Raw genomic sequence first — 16,539 nt, forward strand, 5'->3', positions numbered from 1 at the left:
TTTGAATTTAACTATATAAATACTAGGTAGAAATTCTGTACCATATTCAACTTGGGATGGCCTTACGTGGTACATGTACTCAGGCATTAGAAATATACCCAACTTCCTCAACAAATTTGGCATCCATTAACTGTGAATGTCATCACACATTTACAAAGGTCAGGTTAAATATACATGCAATTAATTCCCCCTTTACTACATACACACAAAAAATGAACAGATCAAACATATCAAACACAGAACCCAAAGTGAGATATTCTATGGTTTGCTTTTTAATACTTATTATTCATTTTTAAATGAGCCTTTCAATTTTGAATAACCTCATGTTCATAGAACAGTTACAAAGAAAGCACTGAGAATTTCTCTTTAATTCTTATCCAATTTCCTCTATTATTAGCATGTTACATAACCACAGTCCATTTGTCAAAACTAAGAAAATAACTTTGGAACACTGTTATTAACCAAATTCAAGACTTCATCACAATTCATTAATTTTTCATTAATGTCCTTTTGCTGTCTGAGATCATTGATAATAAACATAGGCACTTAAAGTTGTTTAGTGTCAACCTCATAAGGATAAAATGCAATTTATTAATCATGTAGCTTTAGTTTTCATTTTTCTGTGATAGTTTCTCAGGATTTGAATGTTTTTTCATGATCATGGAAGTATTTAGGAATACTTATTTAGTGTGTCATAGAAAAATCATCAATTTAGTTTTTCTGATAACTTCTCAAAGTTGGAAAGAACTACAGGTTTAAAGGAATATGATAATTAAGGCAAAATGTCATATTCATACCACCATATGACAAAAAACTTTGATCAACATATTTGATCACTGGAAATAATAGGCTCGCTCTCCTAGCTAAGTTAGTGTGTACCAGCAATCTCTTTAAAATACTTTTCCTTCTTTCTATACAATGCTCTTTGAGAGCAAGTTTCTGTGTCAAGAAGTCTCCTTCAACCTTTAGAAAGGAAAAGCAGCTTAAAATCACACATGCGAAGTATGTTGATTTTCCAGTATTTATCCCATCTATGTGTTTATTTATTTACTTACTTATTTAGTAATTAACTTATGAGTATGGATGGTATGTATTTGGTTTATCCTTAGATTTGTAATATTGTATTTGCTTTAGTGAACAAAATTTTCCAGCACTGGGAACAGGGAATCTTTTCAAGTTGGGTCCTCTGCTGCTTTAACATATTTTTAAATTTTTAGTTATGAACATTAACTTATCTCATGAAATTATAAGATGTAATAGTCTCATTTTTTGTTCCCTGTGACCTGACCTAAGAATAAAGCATTTCTCCAAGGCACCCTGATTCTTTCTACTAGATCATGGTTTTAAATATCAGTTTTCCCATTATGCCTCTGTTCCTTGCCTAATATACCCTCAACCCTGGGATTGTCTAAATACTCTGAAGTATAAAATCCCTGTTGTTTCTAAATTAGCCCCTTCAATAATTTTATGACTGAAATCCTTACCTTTAATGTTCACAACATCTATTTGTGCATTCTTTGTGAAAGCATTTTGATTACTTCATGAACGATTATTCCTTCTCACCAAAAGAGGAAACCAAGTCTCAGGGACTAACATATACTCACATCAACTAAAATATTCAAATGATATAGGTATGAAGACTGATAAGCAGAAAAAAATTTTAGACCTTCACATATTGGCAGAAACACTTTTAGAATATCTTTTGCTAAACCTGTATTTCTAACCTCTGGAAAGCATGGAATCTTCAAAAGAACAAATGGTCAGTAATTTGTGTGTGCAAATGTTTAGTGTAGGTGATACTGATCCAGATACTCAGTCATAATTTTATAATCAACCCCTTCAACAAGTAAGTCTATCAAATAGGGCTACCAGGGCTTTACCATCATAAATTTGACAAATAAGAACCACAACCGCACCCAAATCCTTTCTGAAAAACTTGTGGTAATGAAAAAAAGACAATTTCCTCATAAAGAAATATCAAGTATTTCATAATTAATGTTTTAAAAAATGAAGGACTGTTTTAAGGGGAATGAACTCCTTTTTGAAAATATTCACAGGTCTTCCTGGTTGCTGCCGCCGCAGAGAGCCCTTGGGCAGCACCCCGCGAGCAAACTTGAGCCTCGGGACCACAGGTAAGACCAACTTGTCTGCTGCAAGAGAGCTGCCTGGTGAGATCGGGACACACAGAGGCAGAGTTCATCTAGGACCAGGCATGTCCTGTGTTTGCCGGAGGTCCCACGCCCCCGGATCCCGGGCCCGCAGCAGCTCTCTGCTCCCAGACCCTGTGGGAAAGACACCTCACCGCCTGATCAGGTGGGCACTCCTGAGGCTGCAGAGTGGAAGAGACCACCAACACTGCCCACCCCTGCCCACATCCCTGGCCCAAGAGGAAACTGTATAAGGCCTCTGGGCTCCTGTGGGGGAGGGCCCAGGAGCGGCAGGACCCCTGCCTGAGACACCACCAGAACCTGAGGGAAACAGACCAGATAAACAGTTCTCTGCACCCAAATCCCGTGGGAGGGAGAGCTGAACCTTCAGAGAGGCAGACCAGCCTGGGAAACCAGAAGAGACTGCTCTCTGTACATACATCTCAGACGCCAGAGGAAAACACCAAAGGCCATCTGGAACCCTGGTGCACTGAAGCTCCCAAACGACGGCGCAGATCTTCCTGGTTGCTGCCGCCGCAGAGAGCCCTTGGGCAGTACCCCGCGAGCAAACTTGAGCCTCGGGACCACAGGTAAGACCAACTTGTCTGCTGCAAGAAAGCTGCCTGGTGAACTCAAGACACAGGCCCACAGGAACAGCTGAAGACCTGTAGAGAGGAAAAACTACACGCCCGAAAGCAGAACACTCTGTCCCCATAACTGACTGAAAGAGAGGAAAACAGGTCTACAGCACTCCTGACACACAAGCTTATAGGACAGTCTAGCCACTGTCAGAAATAGCAGAACAAAGTAACACTAGAGATAATCTGATGGCGAGAGGCAAGCACAGGAACCCAAGCAACAGAAACCAAGACTACATGCCATCATCGGAGCCTAATTCTCCGACCAAAACAAACATGGAATATCCAAACACACCAGAAAAGCAAGATCTAGTTTCAAAATCATATCTGATCATGATGCTGGAGGACTTCAAGAAAGACATGAACACACTGAGGGAAACACAGGAAAATATTAATAACCAAGAGAAGCCTACAGAGAGGAATCGCAAAAATCCCTGAAAGAATTCCAGGAAAACACAATCAAACAGTTGAAGGAATTAAAAATGGAAATAGAAGCAATCAAGAAAGAACACATGGAAACAACCCTGGATATAGAAAACCAAAAGAAGAGACAAGGAGCTGTAGATACAAGCCTCACCAACAGAATTCAAGAGATGGAAGAGAGAATCTCAGGAGCAGAAGATTCCATAGAAATCATTGACTCAACTGTCAAAGATAATGTAAAGCGGAAAAAGCTACTGGTCCAAAACATACAGGAAATCCAGGACTCAATGAGAAGATCAAACCTAAGGAAAATAGGTATAGAAGAGAGTGAAGACTCCCAGCTCAAAGGACCAGTAAATATCTTCAACAAAATCATAGAAGAAAACTTCCCTAACCTAAAAAAAGAGATACCCATAGGCATACAAGATGCCTACAGAACTCCAAATAGATTGGACCAGAAAAGAAACACCTCCCATCACATAATAGTCAAAACACCAAACGCACAAAATAAAGAAAGAATATTAAAAGCAGTAAGGGAAAAAGGTCAAGTAACATATAAAGGCAGACCTATCAGAATCACACCAGACTTCTTGCCAGAAACTATGAAGGCCAGAAGATCCTGGACTGATGTCATACAGACCCTAAGAGAACACAAATGCATGCCCAGGTTACTGTATCCTGCAAAACTCTCAATTAACATAGATGGAGAAACCAAGATATTCCATGACAAAACCAAATTTACACAATATCTTTCTACAAATCCAGCACTACAAAGGATAATAAATGGTAAAGCCCAACATAAGGAGGCAAGCTATACCCTAGAAGAAGCAAGAAACTAATCGTCTTGGCAACAAAACAAAGAGAATGAAAGCACACAAACATAACCTCACATCCAAATATGAATATAACGGGAAGCAATAACCACTATTCCTTAATATCTCTCAACATCAATGGCCTCAAGTCCCCAATAAAAAGACATAGATTAACAAACTGGATACGCAACGAGGACCCTGCATTCTGCTGCCTACAGGAAACACACCTCAGAGACAAAGACAGACACTACCTCAGAGTGAAAGGCTGGAAAACAACTTTCCAAGCAAATGGTCAGAAGAAGCAAGCTGGAGTAGCCATTCTCATATCAAATAAAATCAATTTTCAACTAAAAGTCATCAAAAAAGATAAGGAAGGACACTACATATTCATCAAAGGAAAAATCCACCAAGATGAACTCTCAATCCTAAATATCTATGCCCCAAATACAAGGGCACCTACATATGTAAAAGAAACCTTACTAAAGCTCAAAACACACATTGCACCTCACACAATAATAGTGGGAGATTTCAACACCCCACTCTCATCAATGGACAGATCATGGAAACAGAAATTAAACAGAGATGTAGACAGACTAAGAGAAGTCATGAGCCAAATGGACCTAACGGATATTTATAGAACATTCTATCCTAAAGCAAAAGGATATACCTTCTTCTCAGCTCCTCATGGTACTTTCCCCAAAATTGACCATATAATTGGTCAAAAAACGGGCCTCAACAGGTACAGAAAGATAGAAATAATCCCATGCGTGCTATCAGAACACCACGGCCTAAAACTGGTCTTCAATAACAATCAAGGAAGAATGTCCACATATACTTGGAAATTGAACAATGCTCTACTCAATGATAACCTGGTCAAGGAAGAAATAAAGAAAGAAATTAAAATCTTTTTACAATTTAATGAAAATGAAGGTACAACATACCCAAACTTATGGGACACAATGAAAGCTGTGCTAAGAGGAAAACTCATAGCGCTGAGTGCCTGCAGAAAGAAACAGGAAAGAGCATGTCAGCAGCTTGACAGCACACCTAAAAGATCTAGAACAAAAAGAAGCAAATACACCCAGGAGGAGTAGAAGGCAGGAAATAATCAAACTCAGAGCTGAAATCAACCAAGTAGAAACAAAAAGGGCCATAGAAAGAATCAACAGAACCAAAAGTTGGTTCTTTGAGAAAATCAACAAGATAGATAAACCCTTAGCCAGACTAACGAGAGGACACAGAGAGTGCGTCCAAATTAACAAAATCAGAAATGAAAAGGGAGACATAACAACAGATTCAGAGGAAATTCAAAAAATCATCAGATCTTACTACAAAAACCTATATTCAACAAAACTTGAAAATCTTCAGGAAATGGACAATTTCCTAGACAGATACCAGGTACCGAAGTTAAATCAGGAACACATAAACCAGTTAAACAACCCCATAACTCCTAAGGAAATAGAAGCAGTCACTAAAGGTCTCCCAACCAAAAAGAGCCCAGGTCCAGACGGGTTTCATGCAGAATTCTATCAAACCTTCATAGAAGACCTCATACCAATATTATCCAAACTATTCCACAAAATTGAAACAGATGGATCACTACCGAATACCTTCTACGAAGCCACAATTACTCTTATAGCTAAACCACACAAAGACACAACAAAGAAAGAGAACTTCAGACCAATTTCGCTTATGAATATTGACGCAAAAATACTCAACAAAATTCTGGCAAACCGAATCCAAGAGCACATCAAAACAATCATCCACCATGATCAAGTAGGCTTCATCCCAGGCATGCAGGGATGGTTTAATATATGGAAAACCATCAACGTGATCCATTATATAAACAAACTGAAAGAACAAAACCACATGATCATTTCATTAGATGCTGAGAAAGCATTTGACAAAATTCAACACCCCTTCATGATAAAAGTCCTGGAAAGAATAGGAATTCAAGGCCCATACCTGAACATGGTAAAAGCCATATACAGCAAACCAGTTGCTAACATTAAACTAAATGGAGAGAAACTTGAAGCAATCCCACTAAAATCAGGGACTAGACAAGGCTGCCCACTCTCTCGCTACTTATTCAATATAGTTCTTGAAGTTCTAGCCAGAGCAATCAGACAACAAAAGGAGGTCAAGGGGATACAGATCAGAAAAGAAGAAGTCAAAATATCACTATTTGCAGATGATATGATAGTATATTTAAGTGACCCCAAAAGTTCCACCAGAGAACTACTAAAGCTGATAAACAACTTCAGCAAAGTGGCTGGGTATAAAATTAACTCAAATAAATCAGTTGCCTTCCTCTATACAAAAGAGAAACAAGCCGAGAAAGAAATTAGGGAAACGACACCCTTCATAATAGACCCAAATAATATAAAGTACCTCGGAGTGACTTTAACAAAGCAAGTAAAAGATATGTACAATAAGAACTTCAAGACACTGAAGAAGGAAATTGAAGAAGACCTCAGAAGATGGAAAGATCTCCCATGCTCATGGATTGGCAGGATTGATATAGTAAAAATGGCCATTTTACCAAAAGCAATCTACAGATTCAATGCAATCCCCATCAAAATACCAATCCAATTCTTCAAAGAGTTAGACAGAACAATTTGCAAATTCATCTGGAATAACAAAAAACCCAGGATAGCTAAAGCTATCCTCAACAATGAAAGGACTTCAGGGGGAATCACTATCCCTGAACTCAAGCAGTATTACAGAGCAATACTGATAAAAACTGCATGGTATTGGTACAGAGACAGACAGATAGACCAATGGAATAGAATTGAAGACCCAGAAATGAACCCACACACATATGGTCACTTGATTTTTGACAAAGGAGCCAAAACCATCCAATGGAAAAAATATAGCATTTTCAGCAAATGGTGCTGGTTCAACTGGAGGTCAACATGTAGAAGAATGCAGATCGATCCATGTTTATCACCCTGTACAAAGCTTAAGTCCAAGTGGATCAAGGACCTCCACATCAAAGCAGACACACTCAAACTAATAGAAGAAAAACTAGGAAAGCATCTGGAACACATGGGCACTGGAAAAAATTTCCTGAACAGAACACCAATGGCTTACGCTCTAAGATCAAGAATCGACAAATGGGATCTCATAAAACTGCAAAGCTTCTGTAAGGCAAAGGACACTGTGGTTAGGACAAAACGGCAACCAACAGATTGGGAAAAGATCTTTACCAATCCTACAACAGATAGAGGCCTTATATCCAAAATATACAATGAACTCAAGAAGGTAGACTGCAGGGAGACAAATAACCCTATTAGAAAATGGGGCTCAGAGCTAAACAAAGAATTCACAGCTGAGGAATGCCGAATGGCTGAGAAACACCTAAAGAAATGTTCAACATCTTTAGTCATAAGGGAAATGCAAATCAAAACAACCCTGAGATTTCACCTCACACCAGTGAGAATGGCTAAGATCAAAAACTCAGGGGACAACAGATGCTGGCGAGGATGTGGAGAGAGAATAACACTCCTCCATTGTTGGTGGGATTGCAAAATGGTACAACCATTCTGGAAATCAGTCTGGAGGATCCTCAGAAAATTGGACATTGAACTGCCTGAGGATCCAGCTATACCTCTCTTGGGCATATACCCAAAAGATGCCCCAACATATAAAAAAGACACGTGCTCCACGATGTTCATTGCAGCCTTATGTATAATAGCCAGAAGCTGGAAAGAACCCAGTTGCCCTTCAACAGAGGAATGGATACAGAAAATGTGGTACATCTACACAATGGAATATTACTCAGCTATCAAAAACAACGACTTTATGAAATTCGTAGGCAAATGGCTGGAACTGGAAAATATCATCCTGAGTGAGCTAACCCAAACACAGAAAGACATACATGGTATGCACTCACTGATAAGTGGCTATTAGCCCAAATGCTTGAATTACCCTAAATGCCTAGAACAAATGAAACTCAAGACAGATGATCAAAATGTGAATGGTTCACTCCTTCTTTAAAAGGGGAACAAGAATACCCTTGGCAGGGAAGAGAGAGGCAAAGATTAAAACAGAGACTGAAGGAACACCCATTCAGAGTCTGCCCCACATGTGGCCCATGCATATACAGCCATCCAATTAGACAAGATGGATGAAGCAAAGAAGTGCAGACCGACAGGAGCCGGATGTAGATCGCTCCTGAGAGACACAGCCAGAATACAGCAAATACAGAGGCGAATACCAGCAGCAAACCACTGAACTGAGAATAGGACCCCCGTTGAAGGAATCAGAGAAAGAACTGGAAGAGCTTGAAGGGGCTCGAGACCCCATATGTACAACAATGCCAAGCAACCAGAGCTTCCAGGGACTAAGCCACTACCTAAAGACTATACATGAACTGACCCTGGACTCTGACCTCATAGGTAGCAATGAATATCCTAGTAAGAGCACCAGTGGAAGGGGAAGCCCTGGGTCCTGCTAAGACTGAACCCCCAGTGAACTAGACTGTTGGGGGGAGGGGGACAATGGGGGGAGGGTGGGGAGGGGAACACCGATAAGAAAGGGGAGGGGGGAGGGGGATGTTTGCCCGGAAACTGGGAAAGGGAATAACACTCGAAATGTATATAAGAAATACTCAAGTTAATAATAAAAAAAAAATTCAAAAAAAAAAGAAAAGAAAATATTCATGTGTGGATGTTAACAGATATACACTAATTTGCACCTTGTATAAAAGATAAAATAAATTTATATTTTTGTCAAATTTATCTTCACACATTTTAACCATGAAAAGTATAAATGTAAGTAAAGGCAAACTTGTTTATAGCACAATTTCAGATCTATACAATCAACATTTCTTTTCTTTAATACAATATAGAAAACAAATTTCTTATAATTCTTTTTCAGATGTTAATATTAAGAATTTGTTAATTCAATGAACTATTTTATTTTATTTTAAACCTTATGAGATTTTTTTAAATTTATACTTTTCTTTTATTGAGTATCATTTTTCTTTTTTCTTGTTTTTTTTGTGTTGGATAATTTACTTATTTATATTTCAAATGTTATCTGGGTTCTCCACTCTCCTAACCCTCTTCTCCTCCTTCTATGAGGATGCACCCCCTTCCACTCACCCAGACCTACATTACCAACCTAGCATTCCCCTACACTGGGGAAATGAGCTTTCACAGGACCAAGGGCTTCTCCTGCTATTGATGACAGACAATGCCATCCTCTGATAAATATGCAGCTGGAGCCATGGGTCCAGGTAAATAGAAGCTCAACTTTTCCATGTTTGATAAGATTTGTGGAGTGGGTGTTTTCTTTAATAATTGGACCTTGCCCTCAATTTATAGAGACCAAACAACAGCTTTGATAACAGTTTGGGTTGTTTGGGGGTTCACATGAAACTCTTTTGGCAAACAACTTAATTAGATGCAAGCCCTTCCCAATACTGAGCATTTCATTTGGTGAATAAATATGTCCAGGTAGAGCTCTGTTTTCTCTGTTAATTAACCATTTCATTTAGATTGACATTATACATGAAGCTTCTACTACATTAGGTTTCCACGGAAATAATAAATACAGACAGAATATATCATTTTCTCAGAATTAATATCCACACAATTCATACATTATAAAGATGTCCAATCAGAGTAGACACATTATCCAGTAAGTTAGATATTGTACTTGGCAAGTGTGAGAATGGACAACATATATTCATTACAGGACGGTTGCACAAATGTCTTAAATTTATTCAACTCTCTTCATAATTAGCTCCATTATATATACTACCATAAATACACATCATTTTCTAAATGCAGATTTTGACAAATTATGGTTATTACCATTAGTCTCCATAGAAGTAGAATTGATAAGAATATATTTTATGTAGATAGACAGACAGCCAGATATACTGTATAATAGTTAAAGAAAGAATAAAAAAGAAAGATTGAAAAATTTAAAATATAGATAGATATATTTGATTGATAAGGACCAAAGTTATATTATTATGGAGGATCAGAAATCCTATGAACTTTCCTCTGTACACTGGAGATCTCATTCTAGTCCAAACATTAAAGCCTGAGAACCAGGATGATACAGATTTTAGTCCAGTCTGTAGACATGAGAACTAAAGGGAAGAGAATAGAGAAAGTCTCAGTCCAAGAGTGGGAGAAGGCTGATGTTCCAACTCAATCTGGCAAATAAAGGGAACAAACTCTCTTTTCCTCTGCCATTTTTTATTATATTCTGGCCCTGCATAGATTAGGTGAGGCCAAACTTCCTTGAGAAGAAAAATCTCCTATTCAATCTATGAATTAAATTGTTAACCATCTCATATTGATACAAGGCCACAACTATGCCTAGAAGTAGTATTATAAAGATGCATAGGCATGGCACAATCCAATCACATAGATGCATAGAATAAAATATTTTGTGTTCTACTAACAAAGATATTTATATCTTCATGCATACATCTGAAAAAAACTTTTTAATTGGAATTTTTATTTACATTTCAAATGTTATTCACTTTACTGTTTACCAATTCAGATCCCATCCCCTCTCCCCCTTGTCCTATGAGGGTATTCCCCCTTCCCAATCACTTCCTCTTGTTGCCTCCCTGCCCTGACATTCCCTTACACTAGGGGTCCAGCCATGGCAGAACTAAGGCATCTCCTCTCATTGGTTCCAAACAAGTCCATCCTCTGCTACATATGCAGGTGGAGCCACGGGTCTGTCTATGTATAGTCTTTGAGTAGTGGTTTAGCCCTGGGAGCTCTGGTTGGTTGGTGTTATTTTTCTTATGGGGTTCAAAGATCCTTCAGCTCCTTTAAACTTTTCTCTAAAACCTCCAATGGGGGCCCCATTCCCAGTTCAATGGTTGACTCCTAGCATTTGTCTCTATATGTGTCATGCTCTGGCTGAGCCTCTCAGGAGACAGCTATATCAGACTCCTGTCTGCATGCACTTCTTGGCTCCATCAATATTGTCTAGGTTTGGTGGCTGTATATTTATGGGCTGGATCCAGAGGTGGGGAAGGTGGCTCTGAATGGTCATTTCTTCAGTCTCTGTTCAACCTTTGTCTTCATATCTAGTCCTATGAATATTTTTATTCCATGTTTTAAGAAGGACTGAAGCATCTGCACTGTGGTCATCCTTCTTCTTGAGCTTCGTGTGGTATGTGGATTGTATCTTGGATAATTCAAGTTATTTGGCTAATATCCACTTATTAGTGAGTGCATACCATGTGTGTTCTTTTGTGATTGGCTTACCTCACAAAGGATGACATTTTCTAGTCCCAGCCATTTGTCTATGAATTTCACGAAGTCATTATTTTTGATAGCTGAGTAGTACTCCAGTTTATAGATGTAACACATTTTCTGTATCCATTCCTCTGTTGAAGGGCATCTGGGTACTTTCTAGCTTCTGGCTATTATAAATAAGGCTGCTATGAACATAGTGGGGCATGTGTCCTTGTTATATGTAGGAGCATCATTTGGGTATATGGCCAGGAGAGGGTATAGCTGGGTTTTCACGTAGTACTATATCCAATTTTCTGAGGAATCTCCAACTGATTTCCCAGCTTGCAATCCTGCCAACAATGGAGGAGTGTTCCTCTTTCTCCACATCCTCACTGGGATCTACTGTCACCTGAGATTTTTACCTTAGCCATCTGACTTGTGTGATGTGGAATTTCAGGCTTCTTTTAATTTCCATTTCCCTGATGAATAAGGGTGTTGAACATTTCTTTAGTTATTTGTCATTTGACATTCCTCAGCTGAGAATTCTTTGTTTAGCTCTGTACCCAGTTTTTAATAGGGTTATTTGTCTCCTTGGAGTCTAACTTCTTGATTTCATTGTATATATTGGATAATAGCCCTCTATCAGATATGGGACTGGTAAAGATCTTTTCCCAATATGTTGGTTGCTGTTTTGTCCTAATGGCAGTGTCCTTTGCCTTACAGAAGCTTTGCAATTTTATGAAGTCCCATTTGCCATTCTTCATCTTTGATCATAAGTGATTGGTAGTGTGTTCAGGAAATTTTCCACAGTGCCCATTTGTTCAAGGCTATTCCCCCACTTACTCTTCTACTAGTTTGAGTGTAACTTTTTTTATGTGGAGATCCTCGATACTCTTGGACTTAAGCATTGCACAACATGATACAAATGGATCAATTTGCATTCTTTTATATGCTGACCTCCAGTTGAACCAGTACCATTTTTTGAAAATGCTATCATTTTTGCACTAGATGCTTTTAGCTCCTTTGTCAAAGATCAAGTGACCACAGGTGTATGGGTTCATTTCTGAGTCTTCAATTCTATTTCCTTGATCTAAGTGCCTGCCTCTGTACCAATACCATACAGTTTTTATCATTATGCCTCTATAATACTGTTTGAGGTCAGGGATGGTGATTCCTCCAGAAGTTCTTTTATTGTTGAGGATAGTTTTGTCTATTCTGGGTGTTTTGTTATTCCACATGAATTTGCAAATTGCTCTTTCTAACTCTCTGAAGAATTGAGTTGGAATTTTGACGGGGATTGCAGTGAATCTGTAGATAGCTTTTGGTAAAATGACCATTTTTTACTATATTAATCCTGCCAATCCATGAGCATGGGAGATCTTTCCATCTTCTGAGATCTTCTTCAATTTCTTTCTTCAGAGGCTTGAAGATCTTATCATACAGATCTTTCACTTGCTTGGTTAAAGTCACAGCAAGGTATTTTATGTTAAGTGTGACTATTGTGAAGTGTTTCATTTCCCTAATTTCTTTTACATCCTGTTTATCCTTTGAGTAGAGGAAGGCTACTGATTTGTTTGAGTTAATTTTATACCCAGTAACTTTGTTGAAATTGTTTATCGGGCTTAGTAGTTCGTTGGTAGAACTTTTGGTGCCACTTAAGTATAATATAATATCATCTGCAAATAGTGATATTTTGACTTCTTCCTTTGCAATTTGTATCCTTTTGACTTCCTTTTATTGTCTGATTGCTCTGGCTAGAACTTCAAGTACTATATTGAAGGGAGAGAGTGGACAGCACTGTCTAGTCCCTGATTTTAGTGGGACTGCTCCAAGTTTCTCTCCATTTAGTTTAATATTAACTACTGATTTGATGTATATTGCTTTTACTATGTTTAGGTATGGGCCTTGAATTCTGATCTTTCAAAGAGTTATAACATGAAGGAGTGTTGAATTTTGTCAAATGTTTTTTCAGCATCTAATGAGATGGCCATGTGTCTTTATTTTTCATTGAGTCTTTATGTAGTGGATTACACTGATGGATTTCCATATATTGAACCATCCCTGCATGCCTGGGATGAAGCGTACTTGATCATGATGGATGATAATTTTGATGTGTTCTTGGATTCAGTTTGTAAGAATTTGTTGAGTATTTTTGCCTCAATATTCGTAGGGGGAATTTGTTTAAAGTTTTCTTTCATTGTTGGGTCTTTGTGTAGTTTAGGTATAAGTGTAATTTTGGCTACATAGAAGAAATTGGGTAGTGCTTCTACTGTTTCTATTCTGTTAAAGAGTGTGGACAGTATTGGTATGAGGTCTTTTATGAAGGTCTGGTAGAATTCTGCACAAAACTAATCTGGTCCTGGGCTGGTTTTGGTTGGGAGACTTTTAATAACTGCTATTATTTCTTTAGGAGTTATGGAAGTGTTTAGATGGGTTGTCTGATCCTGATTTAACTTTGGGACCTGGTATCTGTCTAAAAACTTGTCCATTTCCTCCAGATTTTCCAGTTTTGTTGAATATAGGCTTTTGTAGTAGGATCTGATGGATTTTTGAGTTTCCTCAGATTCTGTTATGTCTCACATTTCTGATTTTGTAAATTTTAACACACGCTCTGTGTCCTCTGTTTAGACTGGCTAAGGGTTTATCTATCTTGTTGATTTTCTCAAAGAACCAGCTCCTGGTTTTATTGAATTTTTGTATAGTCCTTTTTGTTTCTACTTGGTTGATTTCAGCCCTGAGTTTGATTATTTCCTGCCTTCTACTCCTCTTAGGTGCATTTGCTTCTTTTTGTTCTAGAGCTTTTAAGTGTGCTCTCAGGTTGTTATTGTATGTACTCTCCAGTTTCTTTTTTGAGGCACTCAGATGTAGGAGTTTTCCTTCTTAGCATAGCTTTCATTATGTCCCAAATGTTTGGGTATGCTGTGCCTTCATTTTCGTTAAATTCTAAAAAGTTTTTAATTTCTTTCTTCATTTCTTCTTTGACCAAGTTATTATTGAGTAGAGTGTGGTTCAGCTTCCATGTGTATGTGGGCTTTCTGTCATTTTTGTTATTATTGAAGACCAGCCTTAGTCTGTTTTGATCTGTTAGGATGCATGAGATTATTTCAATCTCCATGTATCTGTTGAGGCCTGCTTTGTGACCAACTATATGGTCAGTTTTGGGGAAGGTACCATGAGGTGCTTAAAAGAAGTTATATTCTTTTGTTTCAGGATGAAATGTTCTATAAATATCTGTTAAATCCATTTGTTTCATAAATTCAATTAGTTTCTCTATGTCTCTGCTTAGTTTCTGCTTCTATGATATGTCCATTGATGAGAATGGGTGTTGAAATCTCCCACTATTATTGTGTGAGGTATAATATATGCTTTGAGTTTTAGTAAGGTTTCTTCTATGAATGATGTTGGCCTTGCATTTGGAGCATAGATATTCAGGATTGAGAGTTCATCTTGGTGGATTTTTCTTTTGATATATATGAAGTGTCTTTCCTTATCTTTTTTGATAACTTTTGGTTGAAATTTTATTTTATTCGATATTAGAATGGCTACTACAGCTTGTTTCTTGGTACTGTTTGCTTGGAAAATTGTTTTCCTGCCTTTTACTCTTAGGTAATATCTGTCTTTGTCACTGAGGTGTATTTCCTGTATGCAGCAAAATGCTGGGTCCTCTTTATATATCCAGTCTGTTAGTCTATGTTTTTTTAATTGGGGAATTGAATCCATTGATGTTAAGATATATTAAGGAATAGTGGTTGGTGTTTCCTGTTATTTTAGTTGTTAAAGGTTGTACTGGCTGGTTTTGTGTGTCAACTTGATACAAGCTGAATGTATTGCAGAGAAAGGAGGCTCAGTTGAGGTAATGCCTCCATGAGACCCAGCTGTAGGCATTTTCTCAACTAGGGATCAAGGGGGTATTACCCAATCCTTTGTGGGTGGTGCCATCCCTTGATTGGTGGTCTTGGGCTCTATAAGAGGGCAAGCTGAGCAAACCAGGGGAAGCAAGCCAATAAGAAACATGGCCTCTGCAACAGCACCTGCTTCCTGACTTGCTTGAGTTTCACTCCAGTTTTCCTTCGGTGATGAACAGCGTGGAAGTAATCTCAATAAACCTTTTCCTCCCCAACTTGCTTCTTGGTCATGATGTTTATGCAGGAAGAGGGATCTTTACTAAGACAGAAGTGGTAATATGTTTCCGTGTCTCTCTTCTTTTGGTTTTGTTGAAAGGAGATTACTTTCTTGCTTTTTCTAGGGTGTAGTTTCCCTCCATGTGTTGCAGCTTTCCAGCTATTATCCTTTGTAGGGCTCTATTTGTAGAAAGATTATGTAAATTTGGTTTGGCCATGGAATATCTTGGTTTTGCCATCTATGTTAATTCAGACTTTTTCTGGATACCGTAGCCTGGGCTGGCATTTATGTTCTCTTAGGGTCTGTATGATATCTGCCCAGGATCTTCTGGCTTTCAGAGTCTCTGGTGAGAAGTCTGGTATAATTCTGATAAGTCTGCCTTTATATATTACTTGACCTTTTTCTGAAAAACTCTTATGAATACAAAACGGGTACTTCTAAGTCTGAATTTAAATGTTTTTATAAGGCAAATTTGATGTTTTTGTCTTTATTTTGATGCAATTATTTTAAATGCTTATTTTCAATCAGGAATATTTATTGGTAAATCATAATCTCTCCAGTATCACACTATCATTTTAAACTCATCTACATAATGTATATAAAGATACCCACATACTGCAGACAATCTGCTTTGACTGATTAATGACTTTTGTTAACGATAGAGACCAGATAATGCTTAGTGCAATCTGAAACTTATGAAACAGGTCTTCTGCTTGCATGAGAAAATTAGTCCAGTTTATTGGGTGAATTGTAGAAAGTTCCACCCTTTAAAAGTTTTCTAGGTGGGCTTCTCCAATGATTCAGTTTGTATTAAATATGAGAGTCATATAGTTGGAATTTAACTTTTCCTAAACATTCACAATATGTTTGTATGAGATATTATATTGAGTTATCTCAATGTGTCTTTTAGTATTCAAATTCAGAAAATATATTAGTATAATGATTTCTTTTTAATCACCTAGAGAAAATGAAGCTTTTCTCTGCATTTTGATGTGTATATGTGTTTTCCCCGCATATATATTTGTGTATCACATGCCTAGTACTTTCAGAATCTAGAAGAAAATGGCACATCCTTGGAACTAGAGATGTTTGAGGTCACCATATTGGTGTTAGTAGATGATTGTAGGTCTGAGTCATTTCTCAAGGTCATAAAATACCATTTTTTTTATTTATTTATTTA

This window comes from Rattus norvegicus, chromosome X (genome assembly GCF_036323735.1).
Source record: "Rattus norvegicus strain BN/NHsdMcwi chromosome X, GRCr8, whole genome shotgun sequence".
NCBI classification, from domain to species: Eukaryota; Metazoa; Chordata; class Mammalia; order Rodentia; family Muridae; genus Rattus; species Rattus norvegicus.